Consider the following 12,668-nt stretch of genomic DNA (forward strand, 5'->3'; position numbering starts at 1 on the left):
CTACATACTTTTTTAGCCTGCTTTCACCCTGTTCTTCAATGGTCAGGACCCCCACAGGGCCACCTCAGAGCAGGTATTTTCAGCACTGCAGTGACTATGACATGGTGGTGTGTTAGTGTGTGTTGTTTTTGGTATAAGTGGATCAGACGCAGCAGCGCTGCTGGAGTTTTTAAATGCCGTGTCCACTCACTGTCCACTCTATTAGACACTCCTACCTAGTTGGTCCACCTTGTAGATGTAAAGTCAGAGACAATTGCTCATCTAATGCTGCTGTTTAAGTTGCTCTCTTCTAGACCTTCATCAGTGGACACAGGACACTGCCCACGGGGCACTGTTGGCTGGATATATTTTTGGTTGGTGGACTATTCTCAGTCCAGCAGTGACAGTGATGTGTTTAAAAACTCCATCAGCATTGCTGTGTCTTATCCACTCATACCAGCACAACACACACTAACACACCACCACCATATCAGTGTCATTGCAGTGCTGAGAATGACCCACCACCCAAATAATACCTACTCTGTAGTGGTCCTTGGAGAGTCCTGACCATTGAAGAGCAGAATGAAAGGGGGTTAACAAAGCATGCAGAGAAACAGGTGGACTACAGTAGGTAATTGTAGAACTACAAAGTGCTTCTATATGGTAAGTAGAGCTGATAAAATGGACAGTGTGTGTAGAATCCAGGAGGTGGTTTTAATGTTATGGTATATCTAGTACTTATATAGGAAAATATTTTTGTGACAATAAAATAGGCAGCATACCGAGTCTACATTTAAATTCCACATAACATTTGATTTTAAGATCTCTTTGTACCCTTACAAATGTGAAGTCTGTGTCTCATGAATGGACTGCCTCTACCCACAGTTCATCTTTGTAGGTGTGAAGCTTCATCACTAAAATTAAAGTTTATCACAGTGTGAGTCTTTTACCCTGCTTTACCTTCACGTGTCACTTCTCCATCCATCAGGAAAATAGCTGTCCTGTGGGTCTCAAAAGCTCTGAGCAGAGTTGTTGTTACTCTTGTCCTTTAGTCTGACAGTCTTTCAGAAGTGAATGTGACATGAGACATGCCTTTTGAACTTAAAGTGGGCATTTATCTTTTTAAAAATGTAATATACTACATGGGAAAACTTTTGTGAACACATACAATAACACGATACGACTGAAAGTATGTGAAAACCTCCCCTTTTAATTAAGTATATACAAACCTCACTTCCAGAGAAGCTGACATATTTTGTAAAATGCAATAAAAGAAAAATTTTAAATCTCTTATTTTTAACTGATAAAAAATATAAAATAAATATTTCCAGTGTTTTCACTGATCAACCTCATGATGTATTCTGTAAATACCTGTGACATACTCAAAACCAAGTTGGAACAGAGGCACTGTGTTCCAGAATAGATTAACTGCATAGAATTGATATTGATTCAGCTTTCTCTTTTTAATTTTTTTTGTGTCTTTGCATTTAAGTTACAAATTGCATTTCACACTTCCAAGTGGCTAAATTTATTGGACTCACATGTTTTTTTATTCAGTGCTGTTTTAAAGGCTCGAAGGTCACACCCAGGGGTCTATGGCCTTACCCTATACGAACTGAGATTTCTTCAGATTCCTTGAATCTTTTTATTATATTACATACAGTACATGGTGAAAGACCTAAATCTGATGTTGGTTGGTAAGTTTCTGAAGTTGGTTGAGCCATAACCTGTCTGTACAAACTAAGCCATAGGTGGATCCTCATTTCATATTCACTCATGATTCCCTCACCTCTAACCAATTCACCTGCTGGTGAATGTGGAATGTTTCAAAAGTCTGTAACCTAAATATTCTATAAATATTTTACTCTTTATTTGCATCTGCACCAACTTTTTGTGTGTTGCAGGCATCAAATTGTAGTTGTGTTTCTATTTACAAAATACAATGAAGGCAATCAGTAAAAAAAAATTGAAAATCTTTTCAGTCTACTTTTGTCAATTAAATATTAATTCAAGAGAACTTTACTCTATGTCCCATTTTTTAAGATAGGGTTTGTAAAATCAACTGCTAAAAATAAATGATGTTTTTAACCTTATGGGCACAGTATGGCAAGAGCTGTTTTCTCCAGTTCCAGCATGTGTGGAGGAACTTCATCATTGACCTCAACCCACTGGTGTGATTTCAAACTGGAAACAGGTGATGCCAACAGGTAATTGCAATGATTGTAATGATTTAATACAAAAGCTGTGTTCTCTTCTTTAAGGAGCAGAACATGGCCATGGTCAAAGTCCACAAGAACTAATATATTATAATTTTTTTTTAGGATTTATCAATCTGCCAGCAAGTCTGTTTATAGCGGATTTTAAAACAGCATACGGTGACAGCTATTACATATAAAAACTTCATATAAATACTCTGCTTTTTATTTTGTTAACTCGTTTTAACTGTCATTTGGTTTACATTACAAATGTTTTAGTTTTAAAATAGAATGGCAGGAAAAAAACTTAAATAACTTAAATTAAATAAAGGTATCTAGTAAACATATACTGCATACCACAGTTTGTTTTAATCGAAGTAAATCTATTTGTAAATTTGTTTTGGATAACACAAAATGTCAAACAACTTGCTTATTTGATTAATAAAAGGTTTAATATACTGTACTTCTATACAATGAAACACTTGCAATATTGATTAAATAAATAGCATAACGTAAGCCCTAGCTAACTTTAGTGTAAGTTTTCACAATGATCATAATATATGAAATTAATTATCTCCAACGAGTTGCTGGGCATACTCTCTGTGATCGGGTAAGGAGCTTAGAGATTCGGGTGGAGCTCGGAGTAGAACCGCTGCATGTTAAACAGCAAAAGGGCAAACTGGATGCCATGGTCAAAGTCCACAAGAACTATTATATTATTCTTTTAGGATCTTTTGGGATTTATCAATATACTTTTAATATACTTTTATACAATGAAACAACTGAAATATTAATTAAGTAAATAGCATGTCCTTGGCCTTAGCTAACTTTATCGTAATTATTACCACAATATATTACCACAATTATCAGAATATTATCAGAAAAAGTTGGGACGGTATGGAAAATGCAAGTAAAAACAGTATTGTTTCTTATATTTACTTTGATTTTTATTTAATTGCAGACAGTATAAACTCAAGATATTTCATGTTTTCTCTGGTAAACTTCATTGCTAATATACAAATCATCCATTCCTGCTTTTCAGGCCTGCAACACCTTCAGGTCTTCAAAAGTTGCGACGACCTAGTAATGTTGCAATTCCTTCTTACAACACTTAAAAGATAGGGATACCAAACAATGAAGTGTTTCAGATGTTTTTTTTGCCCAGTTACTTACAAACATGTCATAAGGTGTGCAACCATATGGAGTTGTGTTTGTCACATTTTTTGTTTCAAATCTTTCCTTATATTGTCATATTGCCTTATATTTCCTTATATTGAGAACAGGTCAGGACTGCAGGCAGGCCACTCCAGTATCTGTACCCTCTTCTTTCACAACCATGCCTTTGTAATGTGGGCAGCATGTGTTTAAATGCAACATATGTTGCTCTAAAATCTCAATGTACTTTTTTGAATTAATGTGTAAATTACCTTTGCCAAGGGTATTGACACAACCCCATACCATGACAGAGTACAGTAAAGGTAAAGAACATTGCAGTTTTTTTACTTTCCATTTGGTGTTGTAAATCTGACAAGGCAGAAGTTAGATTTATGAAAGAAGAACAGGAGAAAAGGTTTTGTCCATGATCTGTAGCTAAAGTTAGCATTTACTGCTCAAGGTAAGCAGTGTGTCTAAAAAAAAAAACACATTATAAAGAATTCTTTACAGCGTAAAGTGTAAAACACAATGTTGGATATTTAAAAACTTAATTTTGAACAAATCAAGTTGTGTTTTAAACAAGTTTATATCCGGTTATTTTTACTAGAAGCCTAATGTGGGTCTGGGGCAGCCTGAAAACACTAGGCAAGTACAGAACCCAAATAATAAATAAATTTGACTTGACTTGACAAACACTAAATCAGAAAGCTAATAAAAATGCAGATTTGTTTGCTCAACTTCCTTTTTACAATGCTTAAAATACATTTTGTCACCAAGGATACCAAGCAATGAAGTGTTATAGGTGTTTTCCAAAAAATACTTCACATCATTATGACTAACAATAGAGATTAACAGGTGAAAATGGCAAATATATCTACAACCCCAAATCAGAAAAAGTTGGGACAGCATGGAAAATGTAATTAATAAGAAAAAAACAGAGTTTCTTACATTTACTTTGATTTTTATTTGATTGCAGACAGTATGACCCTAAAAGATTGTCTGGTCACCTTCATTTCATTTCATCTCATTTATTAATAGACATCCATTCCTGCATTTCAGACCTGCAACACATTCCAAAAAAAGTTGGTACAGTAAAGCATTTACCACTTTGTAATGTTGCTATTCCTTTTTACCACACTTATAAGACGTTTTGTTACCGAGGATACGAAGCGATTTAGTGTTTCAGGTTTTATTTCATTTCAAAATTCTCCACACATTTTTTGGGGACAGGTCAGGACTGCAGCCAGGCCAGTCCAGTACCCGTACCCTCTTCCTCCGCAGTTATGCCTTTGTAATGTGTGCAGCTTGTGGTTTTGCACTGTCTTGTTGAAAAATGCATGGACGCCCCTGAAAAAGATCTAAAGATCTCAATGTACTTTTCTGCATTAATGCTGCCATCACAGAAGTGTAAATTACCTTTGCCAAGGGCACTGACACGTCTTTGGTCCAGAGCACACGGCGTCTATTTTTTTCCAAAAAAGACCTGGAATGCTGATTGATCTGACCACAATACACATTTCCACTGATGGTCCATCCTAGATGCCTCCAAGCCCAAAGAAGTTGATGCCGCTTCTGGACATGGTTAACATAAGGCTTCTTTTTTGCACACTTAAGTTTTAAGTGGCATGTAAGTTGTGCATGTAATGCCATATTGTAGTACTTGACAAAGGTTTGCCAAAGTAATCCCTTGCCCATGTGGTTATATCAGCTATTGTTGAGTGGCGGTTCTCGATGCAGTGATGTCTGAGGGATCGAAGATCACAGGCGTTCAGCTTAAGCTTGCACCCTTGGCTTTTTGCACTGAAATTCCTCCTGATTCCTTGAATCGTGCACATCCCTTCAAATCTTTCTTTGAAGTACATTGTTTTTAAACATTTTAATAATTTTTCTCACACATTTGTTCACAAACTGGAGATCCTCTGGCCATCTTTGCTCATCAAAGACTCTTTTGTACCAAACCATAATCACAATCACCTGTTGACATCACCTGTTTGACATCACTGTTGCAGGCCTGAAATGCAGGAATGGAGGTATTTTAACAAATGAAATGAAGTTGAGCAGACAAAACATCAAATATCTTGGGTTTAAACTGTCTGCAATCAAATAAAATTCGAAGTAAGTGTAAGGAACACTGGATTTCTATTTTATTTGTATTTTCCATACTGTCCCAACTTTTTTCTGATTTGGGGTTGTATTTAAAATCCACAAAAAACTTTAAGGGGTTTGAACAGTTACTGAACCCACTGTATGTGCCAAGGATTACAGTTTAACTGTGTGCCTTTCATCTTCATGCTAATAGATGACTCATAATAAAAGCTGGTGAAGTGTGTCAATCGTAAATTACCCATAAAATTAAAGTCATTTAAATGTATTTCTGGTCTGTTCTAAAGAGTTATAAAGATAATAATAAGGCCTCTCGCTGCACAATACATTTGTATAATGTATTCTGGATTTAACTATGGCATCGATTTTCTTTTTTAAACACCCCTGCATTTAAAATCACCAATTATATGCTTTTATCTCATCTTACATTAAATAGATGCAGACACACTTATTTTATTTGTCATTTCAGTAAAATGGGTGAGTCAGATTTGATTCTTCATCTGTCCCAATTTAAATAAATTGCACTCTGTTTTTATTAATTCATTTTAAGTTTTAACACCGCTTTATTCTATTTAGGGTCGTGTTGGGTCATATTCACTAGATGAAAGGCAGGAAAGACAGTTTTTTTTTTTTTACTGAGTGGCACACCCTTTGGGGGTTGGGTGGTGGTGGTGAACAGTCAAGATAGGCAGTCAGCATGACACAGAGGGTCTGACCTTTTCTCTTCTGATTTAACAATTCAAGCTGAAGAGTGGTGACAAAAGATCAGCAAATGCTGCAGAGACCGAGACACAAACACACACACAGTGGCAAGAGTATGTCTGTTTTATTCTTACCTCCAGATAAGTCAGTAGAAAAAAAAACACAAAACAGGAAAAAATAAAACAATATTTAGCAGGAGACTCATTCAGCAAAACATAATCTTAAAGGAAAGGCTGTTCTTTTAACACCAGTAAGAACTGTAAAATGCCACTACTTTGAAAAAAATGAATTAACAATGACAAGATGAAACATTTTTGCGACAAGTATATTTACCAAGGTCCCCTCAATCAAAACACTATATTCCTAAAACAGCTGTATTTAAGGACATGTTTTAGTAGATTCATATATTTCATTTTATTGAAATCCCTGGCAAATTCAATAGACTGCCATGCCCACCCACAGTTATGAGTCTGAGAACAATATGTCTTTTCAAAGATAAAAAAAAAAATCTTTACAGCTTTAAAATTATACACCTACATAGATCCCTAGAACATTTAGGGTTTTTTCATGCGACAGCCACTCCAAACTTACAAAGCTGATACTGTTGCCCTATGCAAAGTCATTACTCGTTACAACAAGATAAAACGGCAAGATTTTGATAGCTAAATGATGTAAGATGTGTGACTGCAAGCAAGAGTTGTGGCAAATTTGTGATCAGGTCTGCAAATAAGATCAGTGGTTAGGCATATCAATGTGCAAGTGCAAACAAATTCTCTAAAAGCGGTGGATACATTTTGATTTCAACCCAACTCCAGGCATGTCAGATGCTAGCAGCAACATGGTAGTGACAGACAAGAACACCCGTGGCCATATTTACAAGAGCTGTTTTTATATGTCGGAGTGAAAGTTTCTTCGTATGTTTACCTAGAGATATGGATGAGATAAGATTCAAGTCTGACCACAGATTCTCAATTGGATTGAGGTCTGGGCTTAGACTAGGCCATTCCAACACATTTAAATGTTTCCCCTTAAACCACTCAAGTGTTGCTTTAGCAGTATGCTTAGGGTCATTGTCCTGCTGGAAGGTGAACCTCCGTCTAAGTCTCAAATCACTGGCAGACTGAAACAGGTTTTGCTCAAGAATATCCCTGTATTCAGCACCATCCATCTTTCCCTTGATTCAGACCAGTTTCCCAGTCCCCAGCATGATGCTGCCACCACCATGTTTCACTGTGGGGATGGTGTTCTTGGGGTGATAAGATGTGTTGGGTTTGCGCCAGACATAGCGTTTTCCTTGGTGGCCGAAAAGTTCAATTTTAATCTCATCTGACCAGATCATCTTCCTCCATACATTTGGGGAGTCCCCCACATGCCTTTTGGCAAACTCAAAACATTCTTTTCTATTTTTATCTTTAAGTAATATAAAAAAGTAATCTTTAAATATCTTTCTGTCCACTCTTCCATAAAGCCTAGCTCTGTAGAGTGTATGGCTTATTGTGGTCCTATGGACAGATACTCCAGTCACTGCTGTGAAACTCTGCAGCATCTTCAGGATTTTCTTTGGTCTCTGTGCTGCCTCTATGATTAATGCCCTTCTTGCCCGGTCCGTGAGTTGTGGTGGGCGGCCCCCTCTTGGCAGGTTTGTTGCGGTACCATGTTCTATCCATGTCATGATGATGGATTTGATGGTGCCCTGGGGGATCATCAAAGATTTGGATATTTTTTTATAACCCAACCCTGACCTGTACTTCTCAACAACTTCGTCCCTGACTTGTTTGGCCATATTTACAAGAACTGTTTTCATATGTCGGAGTGAAAGTTTCTTCGTATATTTACCCAGAGATATGGTAATACCGCATTTCAGAACAGGCTTAAAAAAACAATCTTTATATTTTTTTAAAAATTCTGACCGCTTGCGTTTTTATTAACAGCATTTATTTGTAATTCTACTTTCAATACTTAATTAAGTTCAATTAAAATCAGAAAATTACTTTTGATACTTACGTATATTAAACATCAGATACTTTAAGACTTTTACTTAAGGTTACTTTAACTTCTATCAAAGTAAAGTTCTGGTAGGGTTTTACTTTTATTCAGATATGGCTTTTAGGTATTTTATTCACTACTGTTTGTACCTTTGATATGTGTACTTACACAAAAAATATGTAACATTCTTTAAATTTTATGAGTTCAACAAACATTTGTCAAATAATCCACCATTCGCAATTACAGCTCTGCAGAACTTTGGCATTCTAGCAGTCAACATGTGAAACTATTTAATGGGGCTTTCAATCCACGCCTTCTTTGTCTCTTTTCAAAGATGCAGCTCTTCCCACGAAAGCTCAAAAAGGTTTAAATCTGGAGATTGTGTAGGTCAGTCCATTGAAGTGCTTTTGTTTCTATACCACATAGGTTTTTCATAGCTTAGAAGTATATGCATAACGGCATTTGCAGCAATCAAGAGCTGCTTTCTTGGAATGACAAAATATTCTAAAAGAGGGGTAACAGTCCAGGTCCAGTACTGCTTGCTCTACCAACTCAACATCTACCAACTTACCAGCATTAAACAAGTCTTATATTATTAGATTTCCTTTGCCATAATTAACGCTGAGCATCAAGCTGCTTCAGCATCTATACACCAATCAGCCATAACATTAAAACCACCTTCTCGTTTCTACACTTACTGTCCATGTTATCAGCTCCACTGACCATATAGAAGCACTTTGTAGTTCTACAATTACTGACTGTAGTCCATTTGTTTTTCTGCATGCTTTGTTAGCCCCCTTTCATGCTGTTCTTTAATGGCCAGGACCACCACAAAGTAGGTATTACTTGGGTGGTGGATCATTCTCAGGACTGCAGTGACACTGACATGGTGGTGGTGTGTTAGTGTGTGTTGTGTTGGTATGAGTGGATAAGACACAGCAATGCTGATGGAGTTTTTAAACACCTCATTGTCACTGCTGGACTGAGAATAGTCCACCAAGCAAAAATAGATGCAGAGAAAAGCGCCCTGTGGGCAGTGTCCTGTGACCACTGATGAAGGTCTCGAAGATGACCAACTCAAACAGCAGCAATAGATAAGCGATCGTCTCTGACTTTACATCTACAAGGTGGATCAACAGATAGGAGTGTCTAATAGAGTGGACAGTGAATGGACACAGTATTTAAAATCTCCAGCAGCGCTGCTGTGTCTGATCCACTCATACCAGCACAACACACACTAACACACCACGACCATGTCAGTTTCACTGCAGTGCTGAGAATCATCCACCACCTAAATAATACCTGCTCTGTGGTGGTCCTGTGGGGGTCCTGACCATTGAAGAACAAGGTAAAAGCAGGTTAAAAGTATGTAGAGAAATAGGTGGACTACAGTCAGTAATTGTAGAACTACAAAGTGCTTCTATATGGTAAGTGAAGCTGATAAACTGGACAGTGAGTGTAGAAACAAGGAGGTGGTTTTAATGTTATGGCTAATCAGTGTATATAATGCCTTCTAAGCAATGCCTTATTTAGGGACATTTAATCTTATTTCGACATGACAGCACCAAGTTGAATGTGTTACAACCACAATGATGCTCAGAAGTGTACATATTATACTGGCCTGCCTGTAGTCCCGACTTCTCTTGTATTGACACCTCAACTTTTCATATATTTACAAAAATAAATAAATATTACAGTATTATATATTTTTAAGAAATTAGGTTTAGAATTAAACCCACTATTGGCCATGTATTTCTCTATTACTTTGATTAAAGTATTAATCATGATTGCTGACACCCTATGACAATGATAATCTCATCAGAAAAAGGTCAGCTTCTTGATTGACAACCAACTGATTGATTGTCTTTCATCAGAGTATATTTGCATAGTGCTCAATTGTGCATGATTCATAACCATCATATTCAATTCAGGAACAGGAAGAGAGACAAATGAAGCTGATCGACTTAAGTGAATAGATAATGATGGTGGGAATGCATATTGTTTAATTAAAACACAATTGTTGCATGGCATTTCTAGTATGATAAAAGTTTACCTGCTTGTTTTGGAATGTTTTAAAACAGTCTAATGTGAATATTCTTATTCTATTTTTTTACTTTAATTTTGCCTCCATCCCAACTTTTCAGTGTTGCAGGCATCAAATTCAAAATTTGTTCATATTTTTAAAAAATACAATCAAGTTGGTCAGCCAAAACGCTTTTGTCAGTTAATTAAGGGTAATCAGTTAATCTGAGAATTTGCAAATCACAAAATGTTGTTTTTATTGCATTTTATTTACAAAATGTTCCAGATGTAGGGTTTATATTTTCCTGTTCTTAGAATACAATAAATCAAGTTGTAGCAGGTGCAAGCTTCAGTTGTACCATGAGTCTTGATCCAATATGTGAAGTGTTAACCTGTATCTAAACTGAAATTGTTACTTTCCAAGAAAAACCCTTTCTCATTTCCTGATTTTTCTTCATAGTGGTCAAAGCCACTTTAGTACACATTGCATCACAGCTCCTTAAAATAGGGGCCATGAGCCATTCATGATCTTAAATGTGTTGGTGTGATTTATTTCTATACAAAGGCCTTCTCTTTTGCTCTACTTTTATATGTTTCAATTTGTTTACAGAAGTACTTATGTTATCTACAGATCAAAGCTGTATAGTATAATATATCCTGGGGTAATATATTCTATATTATCTATCATTTTATATTAAAAGGCTCTAGAAATATAAAAGCAACATTTTAAAGATACAATACACTGTTACACATTTATTATTATTATTATTAGTAGTAGTAGTAGTAGTAGTAGTAGTAATTATCATTGTTTAGTTTATCTTTTAGTTTACCTGGCTTATGTAAGTTTGTTAAATATCCCATTCTAAACCATTGGCATTTATATGGATATCTGCCTCAACCACTGGCAAGGTTTTGAAGTGGATCCATAACATTTTGTGACCATTCTTTTAAAAGAGCAAATGAGACGTCAGGCACTGATGTTGGATTAAGTCTGATTCGCAATAAAATTTCCAATAGATCCCAAATAGGCTTTCATGTGCACCCACTATACCCGCTATGCCACCTAGCTGCAGTATGGAAAATGCAAATAAAATTAAAATGCAGTGTTCCTTACATTTACTTTGACTTTTATTTGATTGCAGACAGTTTGAACCCGAGATATTGCATGTTTTATCTGCTCAACTTTATTTCATTTGTTAATAAACATCCATTCCTGCATTTCAGGCCTGCAAAACATTCCAAAAAAAAGTTGGGACGGGGGCAATTTAGGTCTAATAATGAGGTGAAAAAACTAAGTAATGATGTGATTCCAAACAGGTGATGTCAACAGGTGATTGTTATCATGGTTTGGTACAAAAGCAGCATCCAGGAAAGGCTGAGTCTTTGATAAGCAAAGATGATCAGAGGATCTCCAGTTTGTCAACAAATGCATGAGAAAATTATTGAAATGTTTAAAAACAGTGTACCTCAAAGAAAGACTGGATGGGATTTGCATATTTCTCCCTCTACAGTGCATAATATCATTTAACGATTCGAGGAATCGGGAGGAATTTTAGTGCGTAAAGGCCAAGGGTGCAAGCTTAAGCTGAACTCCCATGATCTTTGATTCCTCAGACGGCACTGCATCAAGAACCACCACTCAACAATAGCTGATATAACCACATGGGTGAGGGATTACTTTGGCAAACCTTTGTCAAGCACTGCAATACGGAGTTACATGCATAAATGCCACTTAAAACTTTACTGTGCAAAAAAGAAGCCTTATGTTAACCATGTCCAGAAGCGGCGTCAGAGGCGTTTAGGATGGACCATCACACAGTGGAAATATGTATGAATTAGCATTCCAGGTCTTTTTTGGAAAAAAAAATGGATTCCATGTGCTCCGGACCAAAGACAAAAAGGATCATCCAGACTGTTATCAGCAACAAGTCCAAAAGCCAGGGTCTATCATGGTATGGGGCTGTTTTAGTGCCCTTGGCAAAGGTAATTTAGAAATGCAGAAAAGTACATTGAAATCTTAGAGCAACATATGCTGCCTTTAAGATGTCATCTATTCCAGGGACGTCCATTTTTCAACAACACAATGCAAAACCACATGCTGCACACATTACAAAGGCATGGCTGTGGAAGAAGAGGGCACAGGTACTGGACTGGCCTGTCTATAGTCCTGACCTGTCCCTAATAGAGAATGTGTAGAGAATTTTGAAACAAAAAATGTGACAATGACGACCCTGTACTGTTGCACATCTTAAGATGTGTTTGCAGGAAGAATAGGACGAAACAAAAGCTGAAACACTAAATCACTTAGTATCTTCGGTGCCAAAACGTCTTTTAAGTGTGGTGAAAAGAAATGACAACATTACAAAGTGGTAAATGCTTTACTGTCCCAACTTGTTTTGGAATGTGTTGCAGGCCTGAAATGCCGGAATGGATGTTTATTAATAAATAAAATGAAGTTGAGCAGATAAAACATGAAATACCTCAGGTTCATCCTGTCTGCAATCAGATAAAAGTCAAAAACTCTGT

The sequence above is a fragment of the Trichomycterus rosablanca genome, chromosome 27, assembly GCF_030014385.1.
Source record: "Trichomycterus rosablanca isolate fTriRos1 chromosome 27, fTriRos1.hap1, whole genome shotgun sequence".
In the NCBI taxonomy this organism is placed as follows: Eukaryota; Metazoa; Chordata; class Actinopteri; order Siluriformes; family Trichomycteridae; genus Trichomycterus; species Trichomycterus rosablanca.